The sequence below is a fragment of the Hyla sarda genome, chromosome 4 (assembly GCF_029499605.1).
Source record: "Hyla sarda isolate aHylSar1 chromosome 4, aHylSar1.hap1, whole genome shotgun sequence".
Taxonomy (NCBI): Eukaryota; Metazoa; Chordata; class Amphibia; order Anura; family Hylidae; genus Hyla; species Hyla sarda.
The window spans coordinates 95,535,640-95,548,227 of record NC_079192.1 but is presented as its reverse complement, the minus strand read 5'-3'; positions in this window follow the sequence as shown (position 1 = coordinate 95,548,227).

Genomic DNA, 12,588 nt, shown 5'->3' with positions numbered 1-12,588 from the left:
AGTTGTAGCTTATGGAAGTGCTCCAAATAGGCTTGTTGCCAAGCCGCAACGAAAGCCGCATCATCTGTGAAAAGTGTTTTTAAATATGCACATTATTGTTTTATAATTTTTTTTGCCTCACTGTTTTGTAAAATGTACTGTGGGACGATGTGTATATAAGAGACTTACCTGCTTAGAGGAGGTGTACACCTGCAGCCGGAAGAAGCGTCGGTGTGACGCGAAACTAGTTGCTGTTCATTGGTGTGCCCCCGCGTCTGACCGTGGCTACGGTCTTTGTCCTCCCCGCTGTATGTTCTCCTACTCCCTGTTTTACCGTTATTTGGAATAAAGAATCGTTCCTGTCTGCACAAGTCATCTGGGGTGAGTGCTGCTTTACTACATTTCTCTCCGCTATCCTAATTTACAAATCTGTTTAACTTTCTTGCACCAGTTCATTTAAAAAAAAAAAAAGTTTTCCACCGGAGTACCCCTTTAATTAGTCTCTGGAGAGAAAAAAAAGGGAAAAAGGGCTTTGTAGCAATAATCCTAGGACCCATATGGAGGCTTCCGGCCAGGCCTACATAATCTGCAACTGAAATTTCTTTGCCGTTTCTCTCTCCCTCTGTCTCTCTGCAGATTCAGGTCCTCCTCCCATCTCCCTTCTCATCTTCCCCCTATATATAGACTTGTAATATCTCAGAATAAGCTGCAGGTCCATCTTGTAAACACAGGACATAACTGATCTGCTTTTTCCAGAGAAAATGACAGTTTAGCAGTGTTACATAATCATATATAATACATGACCAGTTCTACAACATTGCAATATTTTTAGGTATCACCTCCTCATCCTTTTTAACATTTTATTTGGATGTATGTGGTAAAAACTTGCTGCATGTGATGCAGATTGTTGTCAGACATACTCTTAGGCTGGAATTCCACAAGTTTTTTTTTGGGGGGGGGGGGGGGGAGACGAAAAACGCCAAATGTTAATGCTGCGGCCAGATGTTAACTGTAAATCAAGGAGAAATCGCAAAATTCTTTTTCTACTTGGCGTTTTTCAGTTTGGCATTTTTTTTTATCCTTTTGGTGTTTTTTCACATTTTTTTGCGTTTTTCAGCTCCTTGGCGGTTTTACAAATTCGCAGCATGTTGAGCCTATACCTGAAATTGTGGCATTTTTCTCCCATAGAAGTCTATGGGAGTAAAAAAATGCCAAGAAAAATGCCAGGTGGGTTTTAACTTAGGTTTTTGCAGGTGGTTTTTATTCTCTTTTGGACTTTAGCGATCCCAAAAAAATTATGGAGATACCTTTTTCAATAAAATTTCATAGGGTACCATTAAAAAAAATAAAAAAGATACAGTAGTGATGGAAAAAATTGTATTTAACGAAGTGAATCTTTTTTTTATAACAACATTTTTATTCATTTTTAAACAGGGATCAATTTATGTGGGCGGGCAGGGCACAAGAAATATAGCCGACAATAATAAAAATGTAGTGTGTGTGCGTGTTTTTCACTTTTTTTTCTTTTTTTTTTAGATGGTACTACTACTCCCAGCATGGAACACACTGTTTCATCACGGGAGTAGCAGTACCTGTACTAATTGACAGATCGCCCGGGTTCTGTAGAGAACCTTCTGTATAATGTATAGATGCGGCCGGCCGCTCTTCTATGGTCCCCTGCACTGCCGTATATATACATCTATTCATATTTCCCGCAGAGAGCTGTGATTGGCCAGATGGTTCCAGCCTATCACAACTCTCTGTGGTAAATATGAATAGGTGTATATATACGTCAGTGCAGGGGACCATAGAAGAGCATCTATACATTATACAGGAGGATCACAGCGGGTGTCAGGAGTGACATCCGCTGTGATCTTTCCTTAATTGCAGGTACTACAGCTCCCAACATTGAGCAGAGTGTGCTACATGTTGGGAGTAGTAGTTCCTGAAGTTTAGGACAGATCCCAGCAAGTGTCACTCCTCACACCCGCTGTGATTGTGACTTTGTCTGGCGGAGGCCTCTACTGAGTTCCGGGACTTTGTCTGGCGGGTAGCGGGCAATTACATGAATTTCCATAAGTAGTGCAAAGCACGGTGGGTAATAGAATACATATTGTGGTAATGTAATGTCCTAGTACAGGTACATGGTCCTATACTACCTGTATGGCCCTGTCAGGTTGAGTCCCTCAGTGACCCTGTTGTCTCCCTGTTGGTTTAATAAATGTGTTCCTTTAAAAGCATAGACAGGAACCTTTTGTCTAGGTCTCAATAACCTGTTAGTAAGCCTGTCACATGTTATGTTATGCAGTTTTATGATTGGTTGTAAAATGTGCTCAACCTATGACCCACAGATTGACCAATGGGCTTTAGTTCAGCCCCCCCACTATATAAAGGGGTGGCCATATTTATTCACTCTCTTTGAGTTATGTGCTCATAGCTGTAACATCTAAGTCTTTGGTGAAGCAGCTACCAGAGATCTCAGAACAAGTGTTCAGCATCTGGAGGCCACAACGCTACAAGTCTATGTCTGCTGTCACTACATCTAGTCAAGTCCTGCAGATAGTCAAGTCAAGCCTAATTACAAGTCAAAGTCAAGTATATTACAAGTATTGGTCCAACAAGCTGCGAGGTCCTCTGGGTACTGGCCACCTCTCTGGGAATTCTGGCCTTAGCTGTGAAGATAATTACACCTGTCTTCCACTCAGTAAAGCCTCTGTTTACCCATAACTGGTTGTGGACTCTTTATTCACTACTAGCCCGTGGCATAGTGGAGAATCCGGGCGTGTGGTGTTCCGGAACCCAAAAACCACACTGGTGTCACGAACACAAAGGGGTTAATACCATCCGACCCCCGGGGTTAATAACATCTGATCCCACCACTCTTACCGCAACACTCGTGGTCCTGCCATATACACTGGTGGTTTCCACAGTAAAACCTGAAATGCCTGGTGAATAATTGAATTTTAAGGTAAGACATTCTGTGTGGTCTGGTGGATATTCAGTTATTGAAAGTAAGGTTTGGGACAAGTTTGGTTAATATATATATGTTTATAATAGGAACCTGATCAACTCCTACATTTTGAAAGCCATGAGTGTGCATGGCTTCATGAGTGTCTGTGGAGGCAGAAAAGCCCACTCGATTGTAAAATTATTTTTATTTTTTTTTAAACTTAATTTTTAGTAAAATTATTGACTGGTCTGTAGGAAAGCTTGCAAGAATGCTAAGGTAAGGATGTGTAAGTTTACAAATATGGGAACCATATAGAGATGGTAATGAGAGCTGGATAAACTGAAAAAGTATGTGAAAGAGAAAGCTGAGGCATGGATACATGTGGATGTGTGTGTGTAAAGGGATGAAAGGTATGATGGGAGTTGTAGTACCCTTAGAAATTTCAAAACTGTGTCTGTGTTGTAAACTAAGTTGTTGAGTAGGATTGCCCAATTATCTCCCATAGAATGTTCCTTAGTGGTTTTGGATATAGTAGTTTGAGTAGACAAATAACTCTATGCATTGTACTGTTCAGAAAGCTGGTAAGTTAGTCCAAAAGTTAATGATATATACAAGTGATAAGACAAGTAAAAGAGGAGCAGATTGTTGTTAGCAGCTTGATAGGGTTAGAGAGAGAAACAAAATGGAGACTCAAGGTTTTGATGGAAAAGCATGTGGGGAGTGAAGAATGGACTATGGATATTAAGGCAGTTGAAAGTTTGAAATATACTGATGGGGATGGACACAAATATTAAGTGTTATATATAGTCATATATAGCAGTGTGATTCTTGAGAGCAAATTATGATTTGATTTAGTTATATTGTAGTCATCTAAACTGTTAAAGCTAAGTCAAAGATAAAGGGGACTGTTTTTGGCTAAAATTATAATCAAAATGATTAGGTAATGAAATTAACACTGATGTACAGACATACATTTTGGTAGCCTGTTGATAGGACATTGAATGAAGAGAGCCTTTGTTTCAGGGTGTGGATGATAATTTCTGTGTTTTCTCCACAGGCACATCTTGGCAGCATTGACTGCGTGTGAGTAAAGGCTGTGGGGGACACATGATGTGATGACCAAATGGATATTATCATTGAGGAATATTGTCTCCCCCCCATTCTATATTTTGCCTTTCTCTTTTTTAGGTACCTGATGTCCTGCGGCCTCAAATTTCTCAACAGCAATTTGGTCAAATGTATGGGTATACTCGACATTATGAATATTGGACCTTTATCTAGCTGACTGGGATGCTTATGTTATTTATTTTGCTCCTACACTATACTTATGATTTTTTCATGCAATACTCACTGTATATAAATAAATACAGGTTTCCCCTGCGGACGCCAGTATATCTCGGCAGAAACGCGTTGAGGAACCCATGAGTTGAGTCACGACTTCTTCTGTGACATAATTTAATAATATTTTTAATAATTTTGTATAGTGATTTCGCACTTGAGACCCTTTTGGATATATACGATCCATGTATCCATCTGGGCCCCTAATTGATTTTTGACTATTTTGTCTGGCATTATACATAATTGTCTCTGAGAATTGACATCTTTTTATAGAGACTTAGTAAAAGTTACGTTTTAACTCAATCACTCCCCACTCATTTTGGTTGCTCACCTAGAGTTTCTTGTTGTTTCACTATTTGTATTGACTGGGAGATTGGGTCATCTGCTAGACCCGGATATCTGAGCAGTTTATTTTGACAATTGTGGATAGTAACTTCCAGATGTGTTAGTAGTTGCAATGGTGGGGGCAAAAGTGAAGATGATGAGAAGTGCTTAGTGCTAAGGAATGCAAAGGGCGTGATAGGTCTTTAGGAAAGCTGGGTGATATATGGTTGTTACTTTGATTTTGTGTAAGTACTTATATGATGATGTTCATAGGATGGTTCTTATGATATAAAATATGTGTTATATGTGTGATAACCAGTGAATGTTTCTTTGTGAAACAGATCCATTTAAGATTGATAAAGAACAAAAGAAAATTCACGTGGTATTAATTTATTCTATTTGATGAGATTTCATTATTTTCCTAATAAGTTCTGTTTTCACAGTTGCGCAGGATGGATGCCAAAAATGAAGTGCATCGGGAAATGTGATTAATTGTCTGATTATTTTATGGGAGTAACAAGAGAAGTTTGGCCAAGAAAAATAAAATAAAAAGATATATATATATATATATATATATATATATATATATATATATAAGTGATCACTATTTAATCGATAAGTACTACCCAATAATTTAAAGCCAGCTAATGAGTATTTCATTATAAACAATGCGCATTGAAGGTGATTTTTCCAATTTTTGAAAGAGCTCTGTATATTTTTTAATCCTTTAACATTTTTGGTGAGAATGTGTGTTGGGCCCTGTGTGTTGTACGTTGAGTATTTGTACATGTTGTTATGTTTGTATTGTATGTCTTCATGTAAAGTGACACAGGAATGCAGTCAGTTACTAGACATTCAAGTGTTATTGATGACTGATCTAAATTGAGGTAAAGCTAAAACCCAGACTCAAAGGGGCGGTGACCAGTAATGTAGAGGCATGGGAGGAGAAAGGTGGGGCTTATAGGGAGAATGACAGCCTCCTCTCCTGAAACACAAAGTCATATTAGACTTGAAGGAAATATATATCTACTGTTTGAAATTGAGTATGTTTATAGTATCGGCATACACAATGTAATATATCTATACACTCCACATTGCATTTATTTGAATAACATCAATTTTGAGTTGATATTGCAACAGTATAATGATAAAATATTTGTAATATGAAGATGCTGAAAAAGAAGACTGTTCTTTGGTAGGTTTGCTACCCTCAGATTATGATTGATTGCCTGAACTTGTGAGGTTAAAAATTCAAGAGCCATGATAGGATATCAGAGAATCCATGGTCAATTGTAAGTTGTGAATGTAAGCTTGCTCCAAGTGATGCAAAGATGTAATACACCAGACAGGATCTATGGTGACCACATGCAGAATGAAGTTCTACTTCAATAAACCACTCTATCTGAGCTGTTGGTTCAGAAAGTAGAGTTGAAGATATTCACTGAGATGTGTGAGCTGGCTGAAGGTGAGACATAATTACTATCGGTAAACTTTTATTACAGCCCACTAACATGCGCCTACTGGAGTAGAGGTTTTCTTAAATCCTTGGGCAAACCAATCAAATGTAGAATCTGTAGTTTGTAATTCAAGTGTTCAAAGTCCTAGAGCAGCCAGTGAAGGTGGCCATCACAAAAGATCAGACCCACATAAAGGAAACAACCTCAGAAGCAAAGGGGACTGGATGGTGGAGAAGGCTGCCAAGGCTTCAGTGCTCCTGTCCTCCCACAGTTATGGTACAGAGTGTACAGGGGGATGGGGAAGTGTGGATCTGTCTTCTTAGGTCTTTTATAGGAACCAGCAATGCATGCTGAGAGAGACCAATGGAAGGACCAATGGAAGAAGAAAGAGGTGGTACAGGGCAAAGACGGCAGCTGGAGAGTTGGTAAGAAACTGTGTGTGCCAACAGTCTTGTACCCCATGGTAACATATATGGCCCCATACAGTAAGCAGAGGGGAGCTATGTGTGATGTAGTATCCGTACATTGGGTGAACTCAGGATTCAACAATGCAAAAGGGAGGTTTGTACAGACTTGCATTATTTGTATCTGTTATGACTTAGGTAAAACATTAAAGGTACCTGACCAACACACTCCATAATCATCTTACCTGTTTTAGAGACTGAGTGGACTTCATCTAACTGCCTAAGGTTGACCAATATAAGTATGTCCTTGTCTGACTGTACTGATCCCCTAACCATAGATAAAGTAAAAAAAATATAACTGAGAATCCTATGTAAAGTTGTGCCTACTGTAGTTCAGATCCTGTAATTGTTACTCATTTCCTTCAACTCATGATTGAGTGTGTGTCAATAAAAAAGTGAGAAAAAAGAGACACTTACATATGATTATCCCATAAAGATCTATCTAACCACTGTAGAAATGAAGCTAGAAGAATATGCACCAGATGTTGTAAAAGACAAACAAATGGACTTGATGAACTGAAAGAACACTGAGCAAAACGTTTATAAACATCATGACCTGATATCTATATATTCTCTGATAATTGTTAAATCTATGTCTTACATAACCATGGTTGTTCAAGAGAAGATAATCACACTGGCTTGTTAGGGTGTGACATTGTATGGGGAGAATCAGTAGGTGAACATTGGTGTCTTGTACAAATAGCAGGGTGGAATAAGCCTCTTGGTGGGTGATAAGGTTATAAGGAAAAGGAATACTTGGTGTAAAAATATAAAAAGGGTAGGCCTGGCCAGTGGGGTGAGGAAATGTTAACTACCGTAAGGTATAGGATACTTGGGGATTAAGTGTGAACATTAGTTTCTAGAAGGTACCGGATAATAGAGGTTGTAGTTTATTTTCCTTAGGATATAGACTGCATAGCTTAGTTGGTTGAATTCAGTAAGTTAAGGGTGTTGAAAATGTGTTTTGGGAATAATATATAGTATTATTTATCTGATATTAGTAGAATTAGTTTTTGTTTAATGTATGTATCCACTCCAATGAGGTGGATTACGTATGATTTGAAAAATTACAAGTAGCAGATAAATAAATGGGTATACATATTGTCAGTATGTATAAACAGAGACTTAGTAGATAGGTCCCTCCCTAAACATCAGTAATTGTTTTAATTTTGACCTTATTAATGTATGTATATACAGTGGTCCCTCAACATACGATGGTAATTTGTTCTAAATGAACCATCGTTTGTTGAAACCATCGTATGTTGAGGGATCCGTGCAATGAAAAGAATAGGAAGTTATACTCACCTGTCCCCGCCGCTCCAGACCGTCACCGCTGCCCTGGATGTCGCCCTCCATCGCTGTCGCAGTGTCCCCGCTGCTCCAGACCATCTCTGCTGGCCGGGAACGTCATTCTCCATTGATGTCATCCCGTCGCTGCGCATGCCGCTCCTATTGGATGACGGGACAGCTTGCGCAGCAACATGATGACGACGGAGAGCAACGGCGATGCAGGGAATCCCGAAGAGGACGGTCCAGAGCGCTGGGGACAGGTGAGTGAGACTCACCGGACCACACGGGGCACCTTAAACGGCTATCCGGCAGCAGCTGAAATAGTCTGTGCTGCCGGATAGCCGTTTATGCGATGGTCCCGACATTCAAAAGCATCATATGTTGATGCTGCCTTCAACATGCGATGGCCTCTGAGAGGCCATCGTATGTGGAAATTATGGTATGTCTGGGCCATCGTAGGTCAGGGGGGTAACTGTACACTGAAACAGTTGGTATGATGTAGGAAAGGTGAACCTTGAGGTCTAAAGTGAAATTATGATTAAATGAGGGGAAATGATATGGTAATTTTTATACATATGTGTTATGCCGAGCGCTCCGGGTCCCCGCTCCTCCCCGGAGCGCTCGCAGCATCCTCTCATTCGCAGCGCCCCGGTCAGACCTGCTGACCGGGTGCGCTGCAATATCACTCCCAGCCGGGATGCGATTCGCGATGCGGGAGGCGCCCGCTCGCGATGCGCATCCCGGCTCCCGTACCTGACCCGGTCCCCGTCTGTCTTGTCCCGGCGCGCGCGGCCCCGCTCCTTAGGGTGCGCGCGCGCGCTGGGTCTCTGCAATTTAAAGGGCCACTGCGCCACTGATTGGCGCAGCAGGCTTAATCAGTATGTTCACCTGTGCACTCCCTACTTATACCTCACTTCCCCTGCACTCCCTCGCCGGATCTTGTTGCCATCGTGCCAGTGAAAGCGTTTCCTTGTGTGTTCCTAGCCTGTGTTCCAGACTTCCTGCCGTTGCCCCTGACTACGATCCTTGCTGCCTGCCCTGACCTTCTGCTACGTTCGACCTTGCTCTTGTCTACTCCCTTGTACCGCGCTTATCTTCAGCAGTCAGAGAGGTTGAGCCGTTGCTGGTGGATACGACCTGGTTGCTACCGCCGCTGCAAGACCATCCCGCTTTGCGGCGGGCTCTGGTGAATACCAGTAGCAACTTAGAACCGGTCCGCCAACACGGTCCACGCCAATCCCTCTCTGGCACAGAGGATCCACCTCCAGCCAGCCGAATCGTGACAGTAGATCCGGCATTGATCCCGCTGAAGTCCCGCTGCCAGTTGTCGCCGACCTCACCACGGTGGTCGCCCAGCAGTCGCAACAGATAGCGCAACAAGGCCACCAGCTGTCTCAACTGACCGTGATGCTGCAGCAGCTTTTACCACAGCTTCAGCAACAATCTCCTCCGCCAGCTCCTGCACCTCCTCCGCAGCGAGTGGCCGCTTCCGACCTACGATTATCCTTGCCGGATAAATTTGATGGGGACTCTAAGTTTTGCCGTGGCTTTCTTTCGCAATGTTCCCTGCACTTGGAGATGATGTCGGACCAGTTTCCTACTGAAAGGTCTAAGGTGGCTTTCGTAGTCAGCCTTCTGTCTGGGAAAGCTCTGTCATGGGCCACACCGCTCTGGGACCGCAATGACCCTGTCACTGCCTCTGTACACTCCTTCTTCACAGAGATTCGAAGTGTCTTTGAGGAACCTGCCCGAGCCTCTTCTGCTGAGACTGCCCTGCTGAACCTGGTCCAGGGTAATTCCGCTGTTGGCAAGTACGCCATCCAATTCCGTACTCTCGCCTCCGAATTATCCTGGATTAATGAGGCCCTCTGCGCGACCTTTAAAAAAGGCCTATCCAGCAACATTAAAGATGTGCTGGCCGCACGAGAAATTCCTGCTAACCTGCATGAACTTATTCATCTTGCCACCCGCATTGACTTGCGTTTTTCCGAAAGGCGTCAGGAGCTCCGCCAGGATATGGACTTTGTTCGCACGAGGCGGTTTCTCTCCCCGGCTCCTCTCTCCTCTGGTCCTCTGCAATCCGTTCTTGTGCCTCCCGCCGTGGAGGCTATGCAAGTTGACCGGTCCCGCTTGACATCTCAAGAGAGGACACGACGCCGCATGGAGAATCTTTGCCTGTACTGTGCCGGTACCGAACACTTCTTGAAGGATTGTCCTATCCGTCCTCCCTGCCTGGAAAGACGTACGCTGACTCCGCACAAAGGTGAGACAGTTCTTGATGTGAACTCTGCTTCTCCACACCTTACTGTGCCTGTGCGGATATCTTCTTCTACCTTCTCCTTCTCTGCTATGGCCTTCTTGGATTCCGGATCTGCATGAAATTTTATTTTGGCCTCTCTCATCAACAGGTTCAACATCCCGGTGACCAGTCTCGCCAGACCCCTCTACATCAATTCTGTTAACAATGAAAGATTGGACTGTACCGTGCGTTACCGCACGGAACCTCTCCTAATGTGCATCGGACCCCATCACGAAAAAATAGAATTTTTGGTCCTCTCCAACTGCACTTCAGAAATTCTTCTTGGATTACCGTGGCTTCAACGCCATTCCCCAACCCTTGATTGGTCCACAGGAGAGATCAAGAACTGGGGTACTTCTTGTCTCAGGGACTGTCTTAAACCGGTTCCCAGTACTCCCTGCCGTGACCCTGTGGTTCCCCCTATGCTGATGTTTTTTTGCAAAAAGCAAGCAGAGACTTTACCTCCTCACAGGCCTTATGACTGTCCTATTGACCTCCTCCCGGGTACTACTCCACCCCGGGGCAGAATCTATCCTCTGTCTGCTCCAGAGACTCTAGCCATGTCGGAGTACATCCAGGAGAATTTAAAAAAGGGGTTTATCCGCAAGTCCTCCTCTCCTGCCGGAGCTGGATTTTTTTTTGTGTCCAAAAAAGATGGCTCCCTATGCCCTTGCATTGATTACCGCAGACTTAATAAAATCACGGTAAAAAAACGCTACCCCTTACCTCTTATCTCGGAACTCTTTGATCGCCTACAAGGCGCCCACATCTGTACCAAACTGGACTTAAGAGGTGCTTATAATCTCATCCGCATCAGGGAGGGGGACGAATGGAAGACTGCATTTAACACCAGAGATGGACACTTTGAGTATCTGGTCATGCCCTTTGGCCTGTGCAACGCCCCTGCCGTCTTCCAAGACTTTGTTAATGAAATTTTTCGTGATCTCCTATATTCCTGTGTTGTGGTTTATCTGGACGATATTCTGATTTTTTTCTGCCAACTTAGAAGAACACTGCCAGCATGTCCGCATGGTTCTTCAGAGACTTCGGGACAATCAACTTTATGCCAAAATGGAGAAATGTCTCTTTGAATGTCAATCTCTTCCTTTCCTAGGATACTTGGTCTCTGGCCAGGGACTACAAATGGACCCAGATAAACTTTCTGCCGTCTTAGATTGGCCACGCCCCACCGGACTCCGTGCTATCCAACGTTTTTTGGGGTTCGCCAATTATTACAGACAATTCATTCCACACTTCTCCACTATTGTGGCCCCTATCGTGGCTTTAACCAAGAAAAATGCCAATCCTAAGTCCTGGTCTCCCCAAGCGGAAGACGCATTTAAACATCTCAAGTCTGCCTTTTCTTCTGCTCCCGTGCTCTCCAGACCTGACCCATCTAAACCCTTTCTATTGGAGGTAGATGCCTCCTCTGTGGGAGCTGGAGCTGTCCTTCTACAAAAAAATTCTTCCGGGCATGCTGTTACTTGTGGTTTTTTTTCTAGGACCTTCTCTCCGGCGGAGAGAAACTACTCCATTGGTGATCGAGAACTACTGGCCATTAAATTGGCGCTTGAGGAATGGAGGCACCTGCTGGAGGGATCAAAATTTCCAGTTATCATATACACTGATCACAAGAATCTCTCCTATCTCCAGTCTGCCCAACGACTGAACCCTCGCCAGGCTAGGTGGTCGTTGTTCTTTGCCCGTTTTAACTTTGAAATCCATTTTCGCCCTGCTGACAAAAACATTAGGGCCGATGCCCTCTCTCGTTCTTCTGATGCCTCTGAAGTAGAGGTCTCTCCGCAACACATCATTTCTCCGGACTGTCTGATCTCCACTTCTCCAGCCTCCATCAGGCAAACTCCTCCAGGGAAGACCTTCGTTTCTCCACGCCAGCGTCTCGGGATTCTCAAATGGGGACACTCCTCCCACCTCGCAGGCCATGCGGGCATCAAAAAATCCTTGCAACTCATCTCTCGATTTTATTGGTGGCCGACTCTGGAGACTGATGTTGTTGATTTCGTGCGGGCCTGTACTGTCTGTGCCCGGGATAAGATTCCTCGCCAGAAGCCTGCTGGTCTCCTTCATCCTCTGCTTGTTCCTGAACAGCCTTGATCACAGATTGGTATGGACTTTATTACGGACTTGCCCTCATCCCGTGGCAACACAGTTGTTTGGGTGGTCGTTGATCGATTTTCCAAGATGGCACATTTTATTCCTCTTCCTGGTCTTCCTTCAGCGCCTCAGTTGGCAAAGCAATTTTTTGTACACATTTATCGCCTTCACGGTTTGCCCACGCATATCGTCTCGGATAGAGGCGTCCAATTCATGTCTAAATTCTGGAGGGCCCTCTGTAAACAGCTCAAGATCAAATTAAACTTCTCTTCTTCTTATCATCCCCAATCCAATGGGCAAGTAGAAAGAATTAATCAGGTCCTGGGTGACTATTTACGGCATTTTGTTTCCTCCCGCCAGGATGACTGGGCA